This window comes from Nicotiana tomentosiformis, chromosome 3 (genome assembly GCF_000390325.3).
Source record: "Nicotiana tomentosiformis chromosome 3, ASM39032v3, whole genome shotgun sequence".
NCBI classification, from domain to species: domain Eukaryota; kingdom Viridiplantae; phylum Streptophyta; class Magnoliopsida; order Solanales; family Solanaceae; genus Nicotiana; species Nicotiana tomentosiformis.
The window spans coordinates 36063048-36080883 of NC_090814.1; the positions used below are offsets into that span (position 1 = coordinate 36063048).

Here is a 17836-nt window from a genome sequence, read left to right on the forward strand (position 1 = left end):
CTTCACAGTACCACAGAAATAACTGAGTCACAATTCACATGGTGCACGCCCACACGCTCGTCACCTAGCATGTGCGCCACCTCAACACCAAACACATATCACGTATATTTTGGGGTTCATACCCTCAACACCATGTTTAGAAGTGTTACTTACCTCGAACAAGCCAAATCTATTACTAAGAAAGCCAAGCGATGCTCCAAAAATGCCATCCCGCGCGTACCGATCTCCGAACGGCTTAAGCAACTCAATTACATCAAAGAATTCCAAAGGAAACAAACCCAATTGATAAAGGTCGAATGTTCAATCAAAAGCCCAACAATCAACCCAAAAGTCCAACCCTGGCCCATGCCTCAGAACTTGGCGAAACTTATAAAATCTGACAACCCATTCAATTACGAGTCCAACCATACTAATTTCACTCAAATCTGACTCCGAATCGATGTTCAAAACTCAAAAATTCGCTTTATGAAATTTTAGACAAAATCCCCCAATTTCCTCTTTAAAATTCATCAACCAATTGCCAAAAATGAAGATAGATTCACTAAACATAATCAAAACCGAGTATAGAACACTTACCCGAATCCACGTGATGAAAATCGCTTCAAACCTCGCCTCAATCTGAGTCCCAAAACTCAAAATATGATAAAAGAACCAAAGCCTCGATTTAATACTGTTCTGCACAGTCCTCTTCACATCTGCAACATCCCAGCCGCTTTTGCGGAGTCGCTTCAGCAATAACTTTTCGCTTCTGCGATAACCACTAACAAGCCGACACATCGCTTCTGTGATCTCCTACCCGCTTCTACGATCGCGCTTCTATGCACATTGAACCGCGTCTGCGGTCGCGCAGATGCACCCATGAGCCCATGCACCCGCACTTGCGACTCTCACACCCATCTGTCCTTGTTCGCTTTTGCAAAGAATAACCCACATCTACGATGTTGCTTCTGCGACCAATTGTTCGCAGATGCGGCCACACCAGAACCAGCAGCCTTAGCCAAATGCAACATGTGATGAAATGGTCCGAACCTCGTCCGAATCTCGCCCGAGCCCCTCGGGACCCCCTCCAAATATACCTACAAGTCCCATTACGTAACACGGACCTAATCGAGTCCTCAAATCACACATAACAACATCAAAATGACGAATCGCACCTCAAATCAAACTTAAATGAACTTTGAACTTGAAATCTCCAAAACGCGCGCCAAAACATATCAAATCAACACGGAATGAACTCATATTTTTCTCACAAGTCCCAATTGACATAATGAATCTATTCAAATTCTTAGAACCACAATCCGAGTCCGATACCATCAAAGTCAACTCCCGGGAAAACTTATGAACTTTCCAAACCTTCAAATTTCTCACTTTCGCCAATTAAAGCCGAATCCTTCTAGAAATATCCAAATGCAAATCCGGGCATACGCCCGAGTCTAAAATCACCATCCGGACCTAACGTAACCATCGAAACTCCATTCTGGGGTCAAATTCACAAAAGTTAAACTTGGTCAACTCTTCCAACTTAAAGCTTCAACAATGAAATTCATTCTTCCAAATCGATTTCGAATAACCTGAAAACACAAAACCGATGATTCACATAATATATCATATGGATCTACTCATACCCTCAAGCTGCCGAGCGAAGTGCTAATGCTCAAAATGACCGGTCGGGTCATTACATCTCAGTTGGCATTCACTTCTGGAAGATGTATTTGAGTGAGTTAAGTCTGGATATCAGATACATGGTGTATGCTGACAGGTAGTGCCTTAAATTCTGGGCGATCCAAGTTAAAACAGGGCACGTTCATTCCAACAAGGTATATGTGGCTTCGTACGCCGTGAATTTCTTACTCAGGTAGTAAATGGCCTGCTCCTTCTTTTCGGTCTCATCATGCTGCCCCAACATGCATCAAAATGCACTATCCAAAATGGATAGATATAGTAATAATGGCTTTCCTAGTTTTGGAGGAACCAACACTGGTGGGCTAGACAGGTACTCCTTGATTCTATCAAAAGCTTTTTGGCATTTCTCCATCCGTTTTGTGGCAGCATCTTTCTTGAATAACTTGAAAATTGGTTCGCAGATTATTGTTGATTAGGCCATGAACTGACTGATGTAATTCAATCTCCCAAGGAAGCTCATTACGTCCTTCTTGCTTTTAGGAGGAGGCAAGTCTTGAATAACCTTGATCTTTGAGGGATTTAACTCTATTTCTTTCCTGCCGACGATGAAACCCAATAATTTTCCAGCAGAGACTCCGAATACCCACTTTGCAGGGTTTAACTTTAAATTGTACCTTCACAACCATTCAAAGAACTTCTCTAGGTCATGTAAATGATTCGTACTCTTTCGTGACTTGATGATGATATCATCCATATATACTTCAATTTTGTTGTGGATCATGTCATGATAATGGGTAGTCATAACTCTCATATAGGTGGCACCGGCATTCTTGAGGCCAAATGGCATGACCCTTTAACAATAGACTCCCACGGTATGGTGAATGCTGTCATCTCTAGATCTTCTTCGTGCATCAAGATTTGGTGATATCCGGCGAAACAATTCACGAATGATTGTAGATCATGTTTTGCATAGTTGCCAATAAGAATGTGGATATTTGGCAGAGAAAATGCATCCTTGGGAATGAATTTGTTGAGATCGCAATAATCCACACATATCCTAATCTTCACTTCCTTCTTAGGCACCAATACTATGTTGGCCAACCAGGTGGGGTAGTTCGTGACTCTTACCATATTCACCTCTAATTGCTTGGTGACTTCTTCTTTGATTCTCAAACTCAAACCAATCTTGAATTTTATGGGTTTCTATTGACTGGTGGATTGGCAAGATTGGTGGGCAGTCGGTGTGAGGCAATATTAGTACTCAACCCAGCATGTCATCATATGACCAAGCGAACACATCAATGTATTGCTGAAGTAGCTCCACCAATTCTCTCTTCTGTTCTGCTTCTAGGTGGATGCTGATTAGCATTTCCTTTAATTCTTCTTCATTCCCCAGATTGATCATCTCTGTCTCCTCGAGGTTGGGCTTCTTCTAACTTTCTAACTGTTTAATTTCTTGATGTAGATTCCCGAGCATCATACTTTAATCATATTCCTCGTAATCTGGCTCATTGCTAATGCTTTGTTCAAGGGTTTCGTTACATGTCATAATCGTGGAACAAAATTTTTTATTAATTTGATCACAAAACTCCCGACGAACCAGAGATGGATTGTCGGTCTAGTTATATGAAGTCTCTCGTGGTTTGACATCCTTAATGGTCAGTGTCTTAATGTCAACTCTACCGCAACATTCCTCACTCATTGCCACAAATAACCTTCTGATCCCATTGATGATTTCCTCTTCTTGCCTTGAGCTCTGACCCGGACTCAAAACATGTTCTAGCACAGAATCTTTCTTCCCAGGGTCACTGTTATAGATTCCTCTGATTGCAGGATGGTATCCTAAATTGGTAGTACCCTTCTACTGCTTTAGTTGAATTGGCTCAGTTATCCCATCTGATCTGGCCCCCAGCCCATATCATGGCTTGTACCCATATTTCATCATCTTCCTGTTCGCTATCCCTGACCTATATGGAGACTGTGTGTCATGGTGCCATTTATTCTTCTCTATTTTTATTGTTTGCATGATCTCGACCGCATTGAAGGTGACCCCGTCTACCTCTATGAAATGAACTGCGTGTTCTGAATAAGATGGATGACTCCATTCTCCATGTATCACTATTCCCTGACAATCCCATTCAAACTTCATGCATTGGTGTATAGTGGAAGGAACTTCTCCTGCCATGTGTATCCACGACCTCCCAAGTAGCAAATTGTAGGAGGATGAGATATCCATCACTTGGAATAACACCGGAAACTCAATGGGTCCGACTTGCAAAGCTAGATAGATTTCCCTAATGACGTCTTTCTGCGATCCGTCGAAAACCCTTACCCTCACATGACTTTCTTTCACCTATATTATATGGATGGCCAATTCCCACAAAGTGGAGAACGAGCAAATATTCACTCTAGATCCTCCGTCGACTAGCACCCGAGATATAACCTTATCTCCACACTTGACTGTGATGTGTAGAGATCTGTTGTGGTTTACTCCCTCTGTAGGAAGCTCATCCTTTCAAAAAGAGACCTTATTAGCCTCCACCATTTTCCCAATAGTTGCTGCAAGTGCCTCACTAGTGGTGTTTCATGGCACGCTTACTCCAGTCAATACCTTTGCTAAAGTGTCATGTGACTGTTAGAACTCATCAGCAAATCCATGATTGATATGTGCGCAAGGTCTTTCTCATCACCTTAACCGACATCTTCCTCCAGAATTCCACGCCTCCGCATCAGTTATGTTCCTTCTCTGGTTCTACTCTCTATTTGGATTTCCCTAATTCATTTCTTTAGGAGTGTAGCATCTTCCCAACCGAGTCATCCCATGAGCTGCCGCAGTTTCTGTCATTTTTCCTTTCCCCTTAGACTTATAGGCCCACATAACTGCCTTGTTCTCATGATTCCAAACCTCTATGATGCTTATGATTGTCTGTGGCTAATATGTCAGGACCATTATTGGCGGCTTCAATTGCATTGTGATTAATGGGGCCACCCAAGGAGCTGTTCTTGCGACTTTAGTGTTACCAATGGTAACGATCATCTCTTTTAAATCATAGTCTTCATCCAAGGTGATCATGTTTACCCCTTGATTTTTGTTATTTGGTAGTTGTTATGGTTTACATTTGGTGGGGCTGGGGTACATTGGATAGCTTCGCTCTTAATCAAGATTTCGATATCATGCCTCAAACCGTAGCAATATTTGCTGTCAAGTCCCGGAACATTTAAATCATAGGCACAATGCTTACTTGCATCAAAATACTTAGTAGGGTGGTCTGGGATTCTTCCCTTAACCGGGAATAGCAAACATGCTCGTCTCATCCTTTCAAATAGTCGGGCCAGAGGATCGGCAATTGGGGTAAAGTTTTTGGGGTTCCGTGCTTCGAGGTTAGGGCATGGTCTGTGAGAATAAGCAAGTCTGTTTTGATGAGTGGAGGTTTGAACATGGGCATATCGTCGTGGTGGGTTTGAATGTGTATTGGTTTGGGATTGATTGTAATATGGCTAGGTGTTATAGTGTGGCTGGGAATTATAGACTGGGGTATAAGTAGGTTGGGTTGGAGTATGAGTGTTTGCGGGGTATTGGTTGGCTCGACGAGGTGGGCTTGGTTGATATTAAGGGATAATTGATATTACCTCTTCCTTCTTCTTCTTTACGCTGCCGATGGAGCCAGACTGTATAGCCTTGCTAGCAGCTTATAACACAGCCATAGACTCTCTTTTCCCAGGATGATACCTTCTTCTAAGAAATATCCCATCTTGACCAGCTCGGGAAACTTCGGCCCATCATTCCCATCATTTTCTCAAAGTAGATTACTTCCTGGACACAAATGAAGTATTTTGTTAGCTCATTGTCATCCAGGGGGGATATGCTATAGCTGCTTTTGACCTCCAATTATGGGTATACTCTTTAAGTGACTTAGAGGGTTTCTTTTGTGTGTTTACTAAAGTAAACCTCTCTGGTGTAATCTCAGTATTGACCCTGAAATGGTTCATGAAATCCTCAACCATATCTTGCCATTCTCTCCAATTCCTGGGGTCCTGTCTGGTATACCGGGTGAGTGCTTCCCCAGTCAAATTTCGTATGAATAACTTCATTCTCAACTTTTCTTTCCTTCCCACTCCTACTAGCTTATCACAATAGGCCCTCAAGTTGGCGGGGGAGGGGGGGAGGTGGCGCCCGTCTCGTCAAAGATATCAAATTTCGGAGGTTTGTATCCTGCCATAATATCGATGTCTGGATGTATGCACAAATCCTCATAATCTAGGCTCTCACTCCCTCGAGCGACCTGCAAGTTCTTCATTTGCTTTCTAAGACCCGTAGTTGTTCTGACAGTGACTCATCTTCTTTAGATCTTGCTTCCTTTTCCATCTCAACATACTGATCGATCTCGTAAGGCACCCTGACCGTGAGGGGCGAAGTGAAAGTTGGTTCTCCTGCAGTATATGTGGGTTGAACATACCGCTTATGGGTGGCAGTGCATATCGTGGATATATACTGCGTATGGGTATTTTTGAAGGTAGCATTATCACGAGGGGGAGTCTGGATCAAGTTGATTGTGGTTGGAGGATTTTGTGGAGCTTGGATGTAGTTAGGAACATAAGGCATATGTATGGGAGGGTTTGGTGGATTTGGAGGGGTAACTGGTGGTATAGCCTGAGTCATGGCAGAGATTGTGGTACAAGTTACGGTAGTTGTAGTAGCCAGATGTGCCAGTTCCCTGATCTGTTGTAATTCCTCTCTCAATGATTCCATCTCTTGCTCCATTCAGATGACATACTCATCATTTTGAGTTTTGTCTCCTTCTCTCATCAGTTGCTGCCAGAGCATTTTCGGCCGGGTTATGTATAGTGGTCATCTCTCCTTTGGACATCAGGTTATATAATGGATCGACTAGTTTAATTATCAACACAAACCAACCTCTGTTCGGGGGAATAAATAATAACATAAACAAGAAAGAAAGCAAAACAAAATAGAAGTTAGCTAGGGAAATGTACATATATAATCACACATAGCAGTTAATTCACGTATTGAACAAGCGCGTTCCTAAAGTATTGGGGGACCTCTCTTTGGCGGAGGTAGGCCTACGCCATAAGTGTTACCAAAATATCCAAATTATTTGACACGTCAGATGCAGAGAGAAATTGATTTTCATTGATAGCGAATTTGTTGGTTACAACATGGGCTACAAAGCTTTCACAAGGGATAGAGAACAATTGCTGGATGTTACAACATGGCCCCTCCGAGGTTTTACAAAGACTTCATGGGCTTATAGGATTTCCCATAGGGAATTTAAAATGGTGTTGATTGGAAATCAACCAACAACTCAGTAATCATCCACTCTTCCCCAGGCTCTCTTCCTCTGGGTCTTCCTTAGGATCCTTTTCAAAATCTTCCTTGACGTCTTCACGATGATACTTAGGCTCCTCCTTCGGATCCTCTTCCGGCTCATCTTCGGACTCGACTTTCACGTACTCACTAACTCATTGTCATCATCAGGTGGTGGTAGCATATGGTCAACTAATCCTGGGACCACCTGTTGGTGCATAGTGGATGTGACAAGGTAGCGGGCTAGAATCTCATGATACACTTGCAAAGATACCCTTGAATCTTTCAATCCTGCTAACCCTTCTCAACTAGGACTGACCAACTGATCTTCTTTAGAAATCCACACAAAGTACTCTGGCATGCAACACGCAATCTATCCCACACTCATCGTGACCAAATCACTCCATTCACCTTGGAGTCGCCTCACTCTTGGAATTTGGATCTATCCATTGTAGTCATCCTCAAACAAAGCCATATGAGACCAAAAAGGTACATCTTGTAATAGACCAAACTATCTCAGAACTCTCAGCAGTGCATTTCCAAACTCATCAGCTCAATAAAATATTTCTTCGGCCCCCTCACGGTTGCTCTGTCACTTAGCCTAGAAAGCTTTCAGTTGACGAATCTCCAGTTAGGTGAGTCAAAATATCACGCCATTCTTATTGTCCATGGGGTGCTCCCCAATGCCTCATTCTCTCTTCATGGTTGCAGATCATATTGTTGGTGCTGACGAAGTAATCAATGGTCGTCTCTCTTTGAAATAAGTGCTCCGTAGCCCACACTTGCAGTAGTAGGTTGCAACCTTTAAAGAAGTCATACCCCCTTGAACATGCTGATAATGACCTTGACATCTCTGCTAACAACATTAGGACAAGAGTGACCCTTAGATTCCTCTAAAATGTGGCCAAGACCAAAGGTATCAAATTGACGCTGATCCGCCCTTTCTGCTGTGGAAACCAAAAGCCCCAAAAATGCCAAAGAGAAGGTCAAAGGGCAAAGGCTCTCCCACGTCTCCACATCGCACTGAAACTCCTCATGATGTAGACCATAGCTCTCCAGATGCCTAAATCTATCAAACAGTTGGTCTAGACTTATCCACCTGTCTTCGACGTTCCTCAAATTCCTGCTACTCTTCAATCTTAATGCATAGAGAAACCTATGACCCGACATGATGACCAGCAGTATGGGCTTTCGTACTGCGAAAAATAACTCAGTAAAGCTCGTAATCTCCTCGAGCGTAGGTGTTATCTCATAGTCAAAAAACTTAAAGACTGCTTTGGCTGGATCCCAAAATTCAATCAACAATCTGGTAAGCACTCTATCATCTCAGACGTTCATCAACGCAGTCAACACTCCAAGACGTGTCCTAATTTCGTCTCCGTGCACTCGCCAAATGTTCCTCCACCATTGCTTCAGCTTGTGGGTCTTTCCTATAACCATGCAGATATCCGGGATATTGTGATTGATTTCCATCTAAAAGGAGAGAAAAGGCTAGGTAAATGTTTTTCTCCGTATCTTTAGTGTCTTAATCTGAATTAATTTTTCATTCCACAGAAGGCATGTTGTTAGGTGCATGAACCATTGACATTAGGGAGGTTTTCCTACTTGTGAGTCAATGCCAAGGATCGACTCATCTAAGGTGTATGCATCATGGCCTATATTTACTAAGAGTTGAGTGACGAGCGCAAAACACACACTTAAATATGCTCGCTAGTCGAATACAGTATAATATAATATCGTATCCATATGGATTGGAGTTAAACAGTTTTTTCGTAGTTTCTAGCTTTATTTCTATCCAGGAGAATCAACAATTGAGATTTATATGATTAATAACTAAAATTAACTAAGAATCTAAAGCTATTGACTAATGACAATCGAAAAAAAGTAAGCAAGGAAGTTATTAATAGGAGAAAATAGGGGTTGATAGGATAGGTGCAAGATAATTATTCGGGATCTAACTCTAGATAATCTACTTCTAATGTTCGAGTGAGTCTCTCGAATTCACTCAATTATTAGTTCAAACGTTTAGTAGAAACTCCTCTCTCGATTAAGTCTCAACCTCATAAGATGAACCAATTTAAGCTCGGTGAAGATATGCACGAATGCATAGTGGATTGGTCTTTAGGAAAATCTCTTTCGATTATTCTCCTAACTAGGTTCAATCAATGATTTAACTAGCCTCTTTCGATTACTTAGAAGAATCTATGAACTCAACCAACAATATAATGCAAAGATATTACAAGTTATGCCTCTCTCGATTACATGAACTAGTGAATATAGATGCAACGATTAAATCATCCAAAAATGCTTCAATACATAAAACTAGAGTTATAATCCACAAACAATCATCAATACACCAAATCCATCAAACCCTAAAGGGAACTACTGTTACATCCCGTACTTTAATACTAGGATGAGTCGTAGTAATCCATATGAGCTTAAAGGGATTAAGACCATTCACGAGGTTATAAAGGATTTGTGATTATGTTATTGTAAGACCCCGTAAGTTTAACAACCTTGATACCGTTTATATACATTTGATATGGTATTTTGAGTGGAACATTTTTGTAAAAGAAGGTTTGAAAAATATGATTTTATTTAGCTATTAATATTACTACTTTCGAATATGCTTTAAATTATACACATAATATGAGAAAGTTTATGAGATTTTCTTTATTGTAAAGATAGAAATTATTTTCTCACAAGAAAAAAAGGCTATCTTCTACCATTTTAAGAATTAAGCGTACGAAAACTTGTACTCTTTATATGAGATTAGGAAAATTAGAAGTTGAGAAAATATATGTATTTTTACATGGATGTTTAAATGAAATAATAGTGTATGCATATGGTACCATGATTTATTAATATTTTAATATTTTAATAGTAGTACTTTAGGATGAGGATAAGACTATTTTTGAGGTTATAATTATTTATGCTATTTATAACAGGTAATAAGTAAGCGCCGTAAAGGTTAGAGGGTAAACCAATCAAAAAAAATGAGTTTCATTCAAGCTTGTCATTTTGTGATAAAATACGGTCCAAGCTATAATACCCTATATTTATGGACTAGTGTCATACAAGGTACCACATGACCATGATATTAAGGTGTATGAAGTATGTTAAAAGTGAGTAGTATTTTAAGCAATTTGAGATAATTCTTAATTATGTGGATAATTGAATAATTAATGATATTTGGGGGAAGATTAGCTAATTAATTAGTTTATTTGGATAAGGTTGATTAATCTCCTTAACGTGGCAACATGTGTGAAGTTAATCAAGCCTAAATGTAACTAATGATGTTATGTTATAAGGTGGCATTAAGAGAATTCTTCTTGTGGCTTAGTCATTATTCAAGTGGGGCCCACAAACCCACAAATATAAGAGGCCTTCTTACCTCATTAAGAGATGATTTTATGCTAGCCTCTCTTTATTTCACAAATGAAGATACTTACATCTTCTAAGTGATGGGTCTTCAGCAAGAATTTTCATACAAAAATATACTGTGTAATAGCAACGGTATTTGCAATTCTAGGAGACACGGTAAAATCTTTCTCAAGAATATCATACGGATTTTCCCTTCTCCAATCTTGCCATCACGTGTTTTGTCAAAGACGTGTGTTAGAGGGATTGTCAAGAGAATCGGCTCAGGTATGTTAAGGCTATCCCTCCTTTTCTTTTGGCATGATCCAAGTAACGATACGTAAACGTAATGCTATTCCATAAGTGGTTCTACTCTTAGCAGTTAAGGATGTCTATGTTATTCATTCATGTAAAGTTATATTCAAGTATGTCTAAGTAATTTCCTAGGTCTCTATTGAGGTATATGATAAAGATGTTAATATTTTTAATATAGTGATACATGCATCTTCATGCATTTACCACCGTGATACGACCGGTTAGGCAGTCATGCATATTCATTTACCACCATGCTACGGCCGGTTGGGTAGTCATGCATATTCATTTACCATCGTGCTATGACCGGTTGGGCAGTCATGCATATTCATTTACCACCGTTCTACGGTCGGTTGGATAGACATGCATATTCATTTACCACCGTGCTACGGCCGGTCAGACAGTTATGCATTTACCACCGAACTACGACCGGTTGGGCAGTTACATATTTACCACCGAGCTATGGTTGGTCGGGCAGTCATGCATTTACCACCGAGCTACGACCGGTTGGGCAGTTACACATTTACCACCGAGCTACGGCCGGTCGGGCAGTCATGCATTTATCACCGCGCTACGGCCGGTCGGGCAGTTACCACTGATCAGTTGGGCAGTCATGCATCATACGATATGGATAATAGTCTCAAAGAGAAGCATTATATATATAAGTATACTAAGTATGTATATACGGTGGCACTTCAGAGATTCAGGTTGATTCTTACATGTCTTTAATTACTGTTGACTTATTGTTATGTTTCAGTTCCACCTTACATACTCGGTACATTATTCGTACTGACGTCCTTTTATTGGGGACGCTGCATTCATGCCTGCAGGTATAGATAATCAGTTTGACGAGCCCTTATAGTAGACGAGGTTAGCATTTAGCGAAGGATCGGTAAGACTCCACCTCATTCGGAGTGCAACCGAGTCTATGATTCATCATGTCGAAGTTTTGCTATAGACTTATGGGTAGGCGGGTACCCTGTTCCATTTGATGTCAAATAATCTTAGAGGCTTTGTAGACAAAGGTTCATTTTATACAGTATGTTAGAGGCCTTGACGACCCATATGTATTCATGTTTTAAGAAAGATAGTTCATTGATATAGTGTTTTCCCACTTACAGTTGTACATTATGAGTGGTGGCCATGTGGGCCCATGATAGTTACAAAAGGAATGAGTTTAGTTAACTCGACCTATGTATGTTCTAGTTTTGGTCGAACAATCATGAGTTACAGAGTGGTTTGCTCAGGCCAGCACGGCACCGGGGGCCAGCCACGCCTCCCCAGGTTTGGGGCGTGACAACTACTCCATAGATATGGAGAAATTCATCACAATTAAAGTTAAAGTATAGGAAAACATAAATTCGATCCAAACTCAGGCCTTGAGTGAGGAAGGAATGATGAAATCCTTGTGCTTTTGCTTCTCCAACTCCTCCTTAGCCTCCTTAGGTCTACAATATGTCAAAAGTCCTGAAAATAACGTTTTCCCATGCATTTATACCAAGTAGAGTCGGGCCCAAACAAAATCACCTTTTCCTAGCCGAAATAGGACATTCACTTTGTACAAATTGCACAGGTATGCCGCATGGGGCGACGCGCCATGCGGGGCATTAGTGGGGAAATCCAGAGAGTTGATTCTGATAGGCAGCCGAGTTTTGGGCAGCAGCGGTGCCCCACGCGGCGCCCCACTCGCCGTGACAGTGGACTTTTCTCAGAGTACGGAATTTTCCTTGCTTTTTGATATCCAGATGTGGTTCTTGAACCCCGAACGCAATCCCGGCTTAATCCCTTGGGCTTTTACTCAGACTTCAAAGCTCCAAATCACTCGAATTCATTCCATAACATCTACATAGCTCGGAATCACTCCTACAAGGTATAAACCACACAATAAGTACAAAACACTAGCGATTAAAGCTCAAACACAATAAAAGTGCAGTAAATTAGAGTGCAAGGAGTGACTAAAACACGAGATTATAGCCTACCATCAACACCCCACACTTAAACCATTCCTCGTCCTCGAGCAATCAAACTACACTTCATATAGACACGACCTTTTAAACAACCATAATAACTCATTACTCCAAGAAAATTTAAAACAGATTAAGTACAATACCGTAACATCCTAGCCTCAATATTTGACTCAAAAGCAGCACGCATTTTTTATAACCTGCTCACTTACTCTAACATAGAGGTCAATGACATTACCTTTCCTTCATGAATCAAGTTCCCTCACACAACAATAGAGAGTAGTTCCACACACAATAAAATTTAAGAACAATTAGGAACTCAAGATAGAAAGAATTCACTCACTCTCAGAAACAACATTCATATGCCACAAAAGACGTACCATAGGCTTGCCCGTAGTGTCCTACTCTACTAATTGAGCTCATTCAGTCAAGGATCAAGTATGACTTTAATTGGTTGTAATGTAGGTTGTGGGACGGGTATGATATATTTAGATCTAAAAGTGACTACACCTCCCTAAGCACTTCAATACATTCAATTTACCTTTCAAAACCCCACACTTATGTCAAACCATAACTCCACCTTCACATCAATATATATTAACTCCCTACTTCTTCAAGGAATATTTTTCACAATAATATAACTATATTTTCCTTTTCTTTCAAGTGGCTCTTACTTTTTCAAAATAATACACCTTTCTCCTTATTTCATTAGTTCCACTCAAAAGCCAAACCAACCACCCATACTTCAACTTTTACAAAGTTCATAACACTTTCAAGTGCTCACGAGAGGTACAAGGTTCCAATAGATGGTCAATTCAAGCAAATGGGTAAGGCTTGTAATGTGGTTGCCAAAGAAACAGGATCACAGACTCAAAGGGGTTAACTAAGATACATAATAATTAGGTGGGTAAAAGCTTATAACTGGCTCAACAAAGAAATGCCTATATCCCTTCCAAAACTGAATAAAACTACTATTTCTCTTTGAAAACTCACGAGGCAAGTTCTAGACATCAAATTCAATGCACAGAATAACACAAAATGTCACACACACATGGCACATAACTCACTCAAGATTGGACTATCATGACACTCTAGTCAAAGTAGTTAAGCAAAGTTAAGATCATACAATTTAAGGTATGTATACAAGAGTCAAAAACTGAGCCTAAGAGTTACGACTAAAGCACTTACTGTTCTCAAGGTATAATAAAGTTAAGAGATATTGCTTTCAATTCAATTCATAGCACAAGGTTTCCTACTCCTAAAAAAAATAAAAACTAACAACACCGTGTTCAAATAAAACCCTTGGAAAAGAACCGCGGCACAAAGAAAAATCAAGGGGGAATTATTACACTACCTAACAAAAGAAAATCTTTTTGTCTTTTTCTTTCAACTTTAATCCCTCAATAAATCCGTCGAATGATATCCGTCGTTGGGAAAAATAAAACATTTTCAATTTTTATGGTTTGTTTTCAATTTGTTTTCTATCTCTAACTACTAAAACAACAAAAACTAAAACTAATATACATACATACATACATACAACATATCCCCCACCCCACACTTTAAGTTATGGCATGTCCCCATGACACACAATTAAAAAGCATAAGGTAAAGAAAACTTCCCTGAACATCTAGTCGGGGTCTGAGTCAAAGTCGGGCTCCATTCCTCGCCTTCGAACTAATGCGTACATCCATGCATATAGCTTATTCTTAGCCTTCTTGGGGTACACCCCACACTTATCTTTCTCGCTCACCGCATCCTTCTCTTTTGAGACCTTCACCTTCCATTCAACACTTGCAGCTGGCTTCTCCTTTTTCACCCCCATTTCTACATTCATCTCGAAAATTGTAGTCTCCTCATCCACTCTAAGCATGAGCTTTCTCTCGTGTATATCTAATATTGCTCTACCCGTGGCTAAGAATGGTATTCCTAGGATTAGGGGGACCTCCTTATTCTCCTCCATCTTCACTACTATAAAATCTATAGGAAATACGAACTTATCTACCCAAACTATGACGTCTTCCACTATCCTCTCGGGTATCAGAGTCGTTTGGGTGCCAGCTGCAAAGATATTGGCACTGACCTTATCTCTCCAATCTCCTTCTCCAGTTTCCTGTAAATAGATAGAGACATTAAATTAATTGGGGCACCAGAATCACATAAAGATTTATCAAAATAAATAGAGCCTAAAGAGCAAGGTATAGTAAAACTCCCTGGATCTCCACACTTTTGTGGGAGTTTATTTTTCTAATATAGCACAGCAATGCTCTGTGAGCTTCACCACTGAAGTCTCCTCAATTTTCCTCTTCTTTGTAAGGATCTCCTTCATGAATTTGGCATAAGCAGGAATTTGTGAGAGCACTTCGGTGAATAGCAAATTTACATTAACCTGTTTTAGCATATCCAGAAATCTCTCAAACTGCTTGTCCAACTTTTCTCTATATAGCTTTTGAGGAAAAGGTAAAGTAGGCATATGCTCGCTCTCATTAGATTAGTCCCTTCTCGAAGTTTCCTCCTTCTTCTTTTTGTCAGCTCCCATCTTGCCTTTCTTCTTCTTATCAATATCATTCTTCAGCTGCTCCCCATTTTCCTTTTCAAGTACCTCCTCTTTTTGGATCTGAGTGGTATCTTGCAACACTTTTCCACTTCTCAAGGTCACAACATTCATTGTTTCTTTGGGATTTCTCCCAGTATCATCTTGCAGAGTACCTGGGTCTCTCTCAGATAATATTGTTGCAATCTGTCCCACTTGTCTCTCCAAGTTTCAAAAACCAGTACCCAATTCTTGGATAGCTGCCCCATGAGCGTCTAGCCTCTCATCTGTCTTGACAATGAAGGCCTTCATTAGATCTTCTAGACTAGGCTGATTGGACTGTTGAGGCTAAAACTGATGCCTCTGTTGATTTTGGAAGACTGGAGCTCCTTGTCCCTAAGGTCTAGGGTTGTTTTGTTTCCAAGCGTTCGCAGTACCTCTAGGTGAACTCCTTGAGAAACCGGGGTGCCTCTGACCCATTGCATTATAATTTCCCACATCATTCACTTCCTCAGTTGAGGCTTGATACTCGTGAGTAGGATGTCCTCTTCCACATATATCACAAGCTGTGTGAGTCTCATTTTATATCGAGGCTAAGGTCAGCTTCTTTATTTCCTTAGCCATAGCATCAAGCTGTACCTGCGCAGATGTAGTAGCATCAACTTGGTGAACACCAGTTGATCTTCTTCTTTCAGCACTCTCAGAGGGCCACTGATTTGCATCTTCAGATAACTCATCAAGAATTGTGACTATTTCTTTTGGAGTCTTCTTCATCAAAGGACCTCCAACTGCATTGCTCAATCTTCTACGTGAGGCCGATGTCAATCCATCCCAAAAGTCCTGGAGTTGCATCCAGAGTTCAATTTCGCTATGTTGACACTTTTTGACTATTTCCTTAATCCTCTCCCAAGCTTCAAACACAGTCTCAGTATCTTTCTGGCAGAAGTTATAAATTTCTCTTCTAATCTTTCCCGTCTTAGATAATGAGAAATATTTATCAAGAAATTTTCTGGTCATCTCATCCCATGTTCGAATTTATCCATTAGGTAAGCTTCGAAGCCACTGCTTTGCATCATCTTTGAGTGTGAAGGGGAATGCTCTTAAGTAAACTGCATCTTGTGACACACCATTGTATTGAAAGGAGTTCATAATCACCTCGAAATCCATTAGATGATTGTTTGGATCTTCGTTCATCTTCCCTCTGAAGATACAACCATTTTGAAGGGTTTGGAGCAACCCTTGCTTCAACTCAAAGTTATTAGCTGCAATTGTAGGTGGTCAAACACTGGATAATCCTTGATTATAGACCGGTCTAGCATAATCGCCAAGTGGTCTCCCAGGCAAGGGTTGATGTTGATTAAGTCTGAGACCCCTCTCTTCTTCATAGATGTTCTGTGCATCTCTAATAGCTACTTCCTCAACATCCCGTGCAGCTTGTTCTCTTTGCTGGGCTGCTTCTCTCGCAGCCAAATCTACATTATCTTCACCGTTTCCAGCCATAAGTTCTTTTGTTGAATACTGCCCAACCTTTTCTGATGTCACGGTGAGATTTCTTTCCTTCCTCAGCTGTCACCGTTGGTTTTCAATTTTTGGCTTGTATGGTAGCACTTCCTTTGCAGAAGTTCGAGTCATGCACCAATCTAAACTTATAACCTGTGCACAGTCAAATAACACCAAACATAAAGAGAAAAATCAAATAAAATAAAAGAAAAATTCCTGAATTAGCACTACAAACTATTTGAAACACTATTGATTGCCAATCCCCGGCAACGACGCCAAAATTTGAAGAGCGTAAAAGACACACTTAAATATGCTCACTAGTCGAATATAGTATAATATAATATTGTATCTACATGGATTGGAGTTAAACAATATTTTCATAGTTTCTAGCTTGATTTCTATCCAAGAGAATCAACAATCGAGATTTATATGATTAATAACTAAAATTAACTAAGAATCTAAAGTAGTTGACTAATGACAATAGAAAAAAAGGTAAGCAATAAGGTTATCAATGGGAGAAAATAGGGGTTGATAGGATAGGTGCTAGATAATTCTTCGGGATCTAACTCTAGATAATTCACTTCTAATGTTTGAGTGAGTGTGATGACCCGATAGGTCATCTAGAGTTTTAAACCTTAATTCTGTGTATCAAAGCTTCCAATATCTTCCTTAAGCCTTCCTCGATTTATGTGCGCAATCCAGGTGTTTTACCGTAAGGCTTTTATGTTGTGATAAAATATGGAATTTTGCCTTAAAATCCATTTGAGTTGACTTAGATCAACATATTGAGCAAACAGATCCGGATCCGTGTTTTGATAGTCCTGGTGGGTTCGTATCGTGATTTGGGACCTGGGCGTATGTCCGAAATCGAATTCGGATGTCCCTAGATTGAGTTATCGCTTTTTGTCGAAATTTTAAAGTTTAAAGGCTTAATGACTTTAAAGAATTGACCAATGTTTGACGTTATTGATATCGAGTCTGTATTTTAGTTCAGAAACCCGGTATAGGTCCATTACTATATTTATGACTTGTCTGTCAAATTTGGTGAGAAACAGAGTTGGTTTGACGTGATTCGTATGTTCGGTTGTTAAAATAGAAGTTTTAAAGTTTTCTTGAAAATTTCATTTGATTTGGTCTCCGATTCGTAGTTCTAGGTGTTATTTTTGCGATTTGATTTCTTGAGCAAGTTCGTATGATATTTTTGGACTTGTGTGCATATTT

At 40.1% G+C, this 17836-nt stretch overlaps 1 non-coding gene across 1 annotated transcript; it reads left to right on the forward strand.

The window, feature by feature from the left end:
- Nucleotides 1-15980: 15980 nt before the first annotated feature.
- On the forward strand, nt 15981-16084 carry LOC117275884 (small nucleolar RNA R71). The gene has a single exon (XR_004506112.1). It is a non-coding gene; the product is annotated as a small nucleolar RNA R71 (small nucleolar RNA).
- The last annotated feature ends 1752 nt before the right edge of the window (nt 16085-17836 follow it).